Source organism: Mesocricetus auratus, unplaced genomic scaffold (genome assembly GCF_017639785.1).
Source record: "Mesocricetus auratus isolate SY011 unplaced genomic scaffold, BCM_Maur_2.0 Super-Scaffold_100014, whole genome shotgun sequence".
In the NCBI taxonomy this organism is placed as follows: Eukaryota; Metazoa; Chordata; class Mammalia; order Rodentia; family Cricetidae; genus Mesocricetus; species Mesocricetus auratus.
In genome coordinates, this window is record NW_024429197.1 from 30,385,100 (window position 1) to 30,393,712 (window position 8,613).

The following is an 8,613-nucleotide window of genomic DNA, read 5'->3' on the forward strand; positions in this document are numbered from 1 at the left end:
GAAAAGAGAGCATATATCTAGAAGTGAGAACATTTGTCTTCTGGCTCAGATTCTCACATATGACCTTGTCCACCCACATCACCAAACTACTCTAAATTTCATCACCAGTCCAGTCAATATTTCTGAGTGCAAACTTTCTTCTGCTCTTGCAGTCCTGTGACTCTCACTATGGGAATTTTCTAAGAAGGGATTTTGTCATCTGTTCAGAGGTGTCTGGATTTTTTTTTACACGTTACTGTTTTATGTGTATGGGTGTTTGCTTATATGTATATCTGTGTACCGTGCGCATTTTTGGTATATATAGAGGCCAGAAAAGGGTGTCTGATACCCTGGGACTGGAGACATTTGTAAGCCACCATGTGGGTGCTGGGAGTCAAACCTAGATCCTCTGGAAGAGCAGCCAGTGTTCATAACTCCATAGCCATCTCTCAAGTCTCCAGCATGTCTTTATTTTTACCAGTACTTACACACTTTATGTACTTATTTCCCTTTGCATTTTGATCACATTTTAGCTTCTGAGAGTAATTCTGGTCAGTATCCCCTTTTATCCTATTGTCAACAGCTCTCCATTAATGGCCTTTGTTTTGTATAAAGAACGATTATTCTGATGGCTGGAGAGATGGCTCAGTGGTTAAGGGTACTGTTCTTGTAAACCTGAGCTTAGTTCCTAGCACCCACATCAGGTGGTTTCTAACTGTCTGCAACTCCAGCTTCAGGACATCTGACACTCTCTTCTGACTTCCTTGGCAACTGAACTTGTATACATACACACTAAAATAAAATTAAAACCGGGCATTGGTGACGCATGCCTTTAATTCCAGCACTCAGGAGGCAGAGGCAGACGGATACCTGTGAGTTCGAGACCAAGCCTGGTCTACCAAGCGAGTTCCAGGACAGGCTCCAAAACAATACAGAGAAACCCTGTCTTAAAAAACCAAAAAATAAATAAATAAAAATAAAATTGAAAGGCATGGTGTTGGTGCACGCCTTTAATCTCAGCACATGGGAGACAGAAGCAGGTGGAGCTCTGTGAGTTCAAGGTCAGCCTTGTCTACAGAGAGAATTCCAGGATAGCCAGGGCTACACAGAGAAACCCTGTCTTGGGAAAAGAGAAAAAAAAATTGAGCAATAGTTTTTCTTTCATTTCTACACGTCCCTTTTTTGAACAAAAATAAATTGAAATGCTCAACAAAGAATTGCTTATGTTTTTAGGGTGGATAGGCATAGAATACAGGTAAAAATTTGGGTGAAACTTTAGGAATCTGTAGTTCTTGGCATAAATATTGAATTCAATAGTTATAAATGTGTGTGTGTAAGTAGTTGGTAGTATATGCTTTTTAAATAAAGCGTAGGTATGAGTTTCCTAGAGATAGTGGCCTTACATTTTAAGAATAATGCAAGGAAAGGTGAGAAGGAAAAGGAGAAGGGAGGGAAGGGGAAAAGTACAGATTGCAAGAAACTGATGTGTAGCCTGTTGTATTTTTGAGACCGGGTCTTGCTGTGTATTCCTGGCTCACCTGGAAGTCGATTTGTAGACTAGGTTGGCTTTAAACTCACAAATGTGCCTCCCAAGTTCTGGGACTAACAACATGCAACATCACACCTGATTAGGTGTGTAGTCTTTTTATGATTAGACTTTTTAAAAATAATTTATTCTTATTTTGTGTACATTGGTGTTTATGTCAGTGTGAGGGTGTCAGATCTTGGAGTTACTGACAGTTGGGGCTGCCATGTGGGTGCTGGGAATTGAACCCAGGTCCTCGCTGAGCCATCTCTATAGCCCCATGTCTTTTTTTGGGGGGGAGGAACTCTCAAATAGTTGAACTATTAATATTTATTTTATTATATCTTTTCTATCACATGATGGTTTAAGAATCAATGAGTGCTTAGGATTCCATTTAATTCATTTTAAGAAGCCTACCAGATCCTAACAGAAAAGCTGTATATAAAACATACTTGATTGCTTTGGTTTTTTTTTTTTTTTTTTTTTTGGTTTTTTTCGAGGCAGGGTTTCTCTGTATTGTTTTGGAGCCTATCCTGGAACTCGCTCGGTAGACCAGGTTGGTCTCGAACTCACAGGGATTCACCTGCCTCTGCTTCCCAAGTGCTGGGATTAAAGACGTGCGCCACCAACGCCCGGCTGATTGCTTTGTTTTAATTAAGGGTTTAGCATTTGTTTTTAAGGATTTATAGTTTTGTTTAAATAGAATATGAGATGCACCCTTGAACTGAAGCACAAATGTTGGTCTGTATGGAAGCTGGTAAGAATAAAATAGGCAACCCCAGCTCAGAAAATTAATATAGTTTCAATTTCTGTGATGTCTAGGTGTACTTTTTTTTTCCTGATTTTGAGTTGCTTACTAGCAGGATTTTTATGTTCTTGAATGTTCTTGAAACACTTCCTTCTGCCATTGCCACTGTCAAAGTTAGTTTGAGAGACGGTTCCTGGCAATTAATGATCCTAGATTTGGATATCCTCTACAAAAATTTATTGAAGGGCTGGGTATAGTGGCATGTGCCTTGTAAATTTAAGGCCAGCGTAGGCTACCAAAAAAAAAATCCTGACTGGGGATGTGTGGTGCAGTTGTAAAGTCACTTGCCTATCAGTTTCTCACAACAGGAAATAGCATGTAGTTGTTTAGTGTGAGGAAAAACATATTTGGGGTGCCAGTAGCAGCCCCATAACCATATCTTAGTTCTACTACCCCTTACATGCCTTGGGTGATTTGTTTGCTGAAGTAACATGGCACATAGTAAACACTGGCTTTTATTGGCAAAGAATAACAACTATATGTTTTCATCAATAATAGGTAATGGTTTAGTCCGATTTGCAGTATTTACTGGCTCAGACATCTCAGTAGGTAATCTAGGCTGGGCTTGAATTTATGATCATTCTGTCCTAGCTTCAATCTCAAAATGTGTCATCACATCTGGTTTGTAATATATACTAGTTAAGAAATTTGTTCTTGAGTGTCTTCCCCATTTGACCCCCTCCCCAAATCCTTGCAAAATGTCAGAGGAAGGAATAGTAATGGATGATTTAAATATGCAGATAGAGTAAAATTGGACTCTGAGCTTCTTGGGAACAATGACTAAGTTTTATTTCTTTGTCTACAGCTTTCAGCACAGGGACCAGCATATATTAAGTGCATATCGGGTAAACTTTGAATCAGTTGTATTTAGCAGTTTGTGAAAGACTAAGTATTTGAGCCAGATGGCTAGAGGTTTTACAGAGTCATGTATACCAAGCCATGGTGTTACTCATACTCATCCTTGAATCTGTCTTACCCTGGGCCCCAACCCAGGCTACCTGCCTCTATATCAACTGACAAAGGGACCACAGAAATATTCCAAATGTAAAACCTATCATCTCTAAAACCCAAAGGAGCCTAGCAAATGTACTTGCTGCTCCTAATAAGTGGAAATGGCTGTTCTTCACTCTGGAGGGAAATGCCCAGATCATTGAACTCCTCAAAGAGGGTGTGTCAGGCCTCTGAATCTTTTATAAGTTGTCTTCCAAGCCTTAGTATGCCCTCCAGTGTACTTCACACTTAACTGCTTATTAGGTCAATAATCATAAGAGCATTGAAACACTTAGACTGATGCAATGTTCTGCAAAAGGCCAAACAGTTTGGCCCTTTGTGTTAAAGGTGCCAGAAGGCATGTGAACATTAATTTTAGGACAAGATTATGATTGTATACTGTTACCATCCTACAATAGTCTTCTTCTAGACAGGTATGGAAAGCACAGTTACCAGGTCTCTGTTGTGCCTCAGGTAACTGAGCCGTGTTAAGTCTCTCTCCCCTGCATGTGGAATAACAGCTATAGTTGTATCCAAGCTTGGCTGCTGACTCGTCATCTGCCATATCTCAGGTTCCCAGAATCCAGATTTCTGAATTACATGGGAATATGACAGGTACCATCGTGTTCATTCTCAGTTCTTCCCCACCCCTATTTCCTCCTCCTCTCCCTCCCTTTCCCACCCCCAGGTGGCTTGGAACTTTGTATGCAGAGCAGGGAGCCTTGAAGTCATGATTCTTCTTCCATCCTGAGGACAGGGCTTACATGCCCGTGTACCATACCTGGATCCATCCTTGCATTCTTAAAGTTTTGGAGGCAGCATTGAATCCTGTCATCCCACATGATTTAGTGTGTTGACTATTGTCAAGGCAGTTTTAGAGGCCTCCACTCGACCTCTCTTACAGCATGTCTGAGTGACACCCTCAGTCTGTATTCTGAGTCTTCTGATCCCTTTGACCATAGTTCCCTATGCAGTTATGGTAATCTCTGCTTCAGTGTGGATTAGGCTTGTCATTTTCTTCAGTGTCAAAAAAGCATCCTCTGGTTTTTGCTTCTAACAGCATATAAACTAATATTGGATAATAAAGATGGTCTCTGTGAAAGGATAACACGGGTTCATGAAACATTCCACATTTATTTGTTTTTTCAGAGCAATGAAACGATTTTTCTCTCTTGAATTTTTATTTATTCTTCTCTCATATAATAAGTCCCAACCACAGCTTCTATTGCCCCTATTCTCCCCCAGAAAAAGGGCAGGCCTCCCAGGGACATCAACTGAACATGGCATAACAAGTTACAATAAGACTAGACACAAACCTCACATCAAGGCTGGGCTAAGAAACTCAGTAGGAGGAAAAGGTTCCCAAAAGCAGGCAAAAGAATCAGAGATACTCTGACTTCTGTCGGGAGTCCCCAAAAACACCAAGAAAACAACCATAACACAAATGCAGAGGATGTGGTATAGATCCATGAAAATTCTATGTTTTTTTAAAAACAAAATTTATAGTGATACAGAAACAAAACGTATCTAATGGTGTACAGAATCATCTCTTGGGTTCCTTGCAAGTCAAATTCTATACCATAGAAAAGTACTTCAATGTTGGTAAACTCTTCTCTTCCCAGTACAGCTTTAAAACTTACCACCATTTATCGAGCCCCCAAGCACACTCTCCTGGTACTTGTGAGTGGGATCCTATGGCTACTTTGGTACATAAACTTTTTTTTCCCCTAGCAGACCCTGGGTCCTTACCTAGCTGTAACATGAAAAATAAAAACCCAGAGATAGATATTAGAGTCAAGCTTCAAGATAAAGACCAGAAAAGCAAAACAACTGGTCACTAGCTCTTACCTCTACCTCAGACCAAAATGTCTGTCCTATCCTCAGTGTGGCTGGGGACAACTTCTCCAAACATGGCAGGAGACCAAAATGCCCCAGACTAAATATCTGCTCCTATCTTATATACCGAAAGTGCTGGTATTAAAGGAATGTGATCCCAAGTGCAGAGGTCACCTTTGTGTGAGCTGTTTCTCTTTTAGAGTGGATCAATTTCATGTAGCTCAGTGTGACCTTGAACTAACAGAGATCCATCTGCCTGACTCTATGGCTTGTGGCTAACTTTGCTTTCTGTGTCCTCAGGCAAGCTTTAATAAATCATAAATATCACCACACCCAGGTGTGTTGGTTAATATTAGTTATAAATCTGGTGGCCAGGAGGAGGAATCAGGGTAGATTTGGGGGATCTATGTTGTTTTTCTAAGTTACCAACTTGGGGGTGAGGAGTGGGCATTTATCTTCTGTTATGGATTTTCCACCCAGTTCTGCAGCTGCCTTGCCCCAAATGAATACACAGATGCTATATTAATTATGTAACTGTTGGCCAATGGCTTGGGCTTCTTATTGGCTAGCTCTGTCTTAATTATTAACCCATACTACTATGGCTTGCCAGAGAACGCCGAACCCACCTCCTTTGCCTGCTACATCGAGACTGTTCTGCCAGGCTCTCTTGACTACCTTTCCCAGACTTCTCCTCTCCTAGTCCTGCCTATCTTCCTGCCTCATTGGCCATTGATCCCACTGTGTTTTATTCATCAACCAATAAGAGAAACATATACAGAATAACATCAATTTTCCCATCTGAGACAGTGGGTCACTTCTACAGTTCCTGAAGAGTCAGAGGAATCTTGGGATTCAAGCTTTTCAAGTGCACCTACCTACATGTCCTTACCTCATTGTCAATTCTTCCCTATTAGGACCCAAGGGATTCCTAGCAGTGAGGACCCTTGGGATAAAACATGAAAATGCTACATTTGTTTATAGTATGAAAGGAATACAGGACAAAAAAAAAGAGTGAGTTTTGCCTGGAAGATTCAGAGAAGTCTTCCCAGAGGAAAGAAACATCTGTCTGCTCAAACAGAGAGAGGGATACAGCTTTATCTAGGAAGGGAGAGACTGATGCTGCTCAACAAAAAAGAAAGAACAAACAAACTTAATAAAAAGATATGCATGGCATAGTGGTAGAGTGCTTGCTTCGGATGTGATTCCTAGCAACACACACACACACACACACACACACACACACACACACACAATGTTATGTACATGTGTGGTACACACACATACACCTGTGCAGGTCTATGTGCCTGTGTGCATGAGGAGGACAGAATAGGATGTTGTTGTCCCATTTTATCACTCTGCCTCATTGCCTTGAAACAAGGTCTCACCCTGAACCTAGGATGGTTGATTAGGTTGGAGCTAGACTGGTGGCCAGCAAGGTGATTGGCCTTCCTGTTTCTGTCTTCACTCCAACCATGAGGCCATGCCTGGCTTTTATTTCTGTGTGTTGGTATATATACATCAGTGATAGGATTCCTTAGAGCTGAAGTTACAAATGGTTATGAGTTACTGATGTGGGTACTAGAAAGCACATTAGTATCCTCTGTAAGAGCAGTACATGCTTTTAACTGCTGAAAAATCTCTCCAGCCCCCTTGGTCTTTTGTTTTTGTTTTTGTTTTTGTTTTGTTTTGTTTTTAGGAATTGTAGGGATTCAATCTCAAATCATCATGCATGCACAGCAAGTGCTCTTACCCACTGAGCCATCTTCTCAGCCCAAAAGATTGCAATTAAACACATAGACAGTGAGGTATGAGAGAAGCCAAAAAAATGATCTTGTCTTAGTTTGCTTCTCTGTTGCTGTGATAAAACATGACTGAAAACAGCTTAGAGAGGAAAGAGTTCCATTCATTCTTACAGCTTTCAGTTCATCATTAATGGAAGTCAGGACAGGAACCAGGAAGCAGGAACTGAAGCATGCTTATTAGTTTGCTCTCCATGACTTGCTCGACCTACTTTCTTATAAAAGCCAAGACAGTCTGCCCAGGTTGGCGCTGCCCACAGTGGGTTGGGTCCTCCTACATCAATCACTAACTAGGAAAATGCCCCCACCTTCTTTCCTACAGGCCAAGCCAATGGGGATGTTTTCTCAGTTGGGGTTTCCTCTTCCCAGGTTACCTCAGTTTGTATGAAGTTGACAAAACAAAACAACAAAAACCAGCACAGATCCCTGAGGAAAGTTAAATGCTTGAGGACATGAAGAAACAGGGATTGTCAAAGCGTACAGAGACTGATCGGAAGCAGAAGCAACATAGGAGCATGTAGTCACAGAAGGCAAAGGAAGAAATGCTTCCTATGCTGTTGCAAGGGCAAGGAAAGTAAGTAAACTACAAGTTGGCTGGGACTGCTAGAAAAGAGCTGACCTTGCAATATTTTGCTTGTCCTGATGTTCCCAGTTTGCCACCCTCCTTCATTTTTTTCTCTTTTTGAGACAGGATCTCTTTATTTTGTGGCCCTGTCTGCCTGGAACTTACTATGTAGACCAGGCTGGCCTCCAACTCACTGAGATCAGCCAGCCTCTGCCTCCAAAGTACTAGGATTAAAGGCATGCATCACCATGCCTATCTTGACCCTTCTGGAAAAACAAGGGTTGGTACTTTTACTCCGTAACTTTGTAAACTGAGTCTCTGAGGGGTGAATTAACCTGCCAAAAAACACATCATGTAGCTTCTAGAGCCATTTTCCTTTCTACTTTTATTTCCATATAATCCTCATCTAAGTCTTTTAAAACATCTTGTTGCCAAGTGAAGGTGAAATAAACAATACACACAAACAAAATTTGATGAGTGAAACATGGTAGGGATCCCTGACTTGCTAGTCATGGCTATATGTATATAGTACCTTTTTCTTACATTTTTACAAGGTATATGCAATGTTGGGCTGTGTACTTTGGAAATCTATTCCACAGGGCCACAAGTTCTAGAGAGCCCAAAATTTCTATTGGCTTTTAGATATTGACTGATAGCTGTTGGGTGGCCTATCCTCTGTGGTGAATTGCTCCTATTCTAAATAACAATAGCTTTGGACCAGAGCGAGTCTATACCCATCCTGAAGGCTAGTGAGATGTGCTGAATATGTGCAGCAAAGGAGTGTCTCTAGGATTAAGGGAAATATTTGCTATCAGCCCTTTATACATGATAACAAATGTCTTCTGCCATTGCCCCCACCTTTGGATGGTTACTTAAGATGATACATCAATAAACTATGGCCTTCAGTATTAACTGATTGCCCCCTGATATGACCAGGTGTCTCTGTCTCATCTTTAACGTGGTTGGATAGTTAGCTTTCCCACATTCACACTCCTCCACTCGGGACAGACCCCGGGATTATTTGGCTGGTTCCAATCACAACCCCAAAGACATCAGTCAGTAGTGTGGGGCTAATACAGACTGGCCCCAGCTGAGCCTCATCAATGACCAA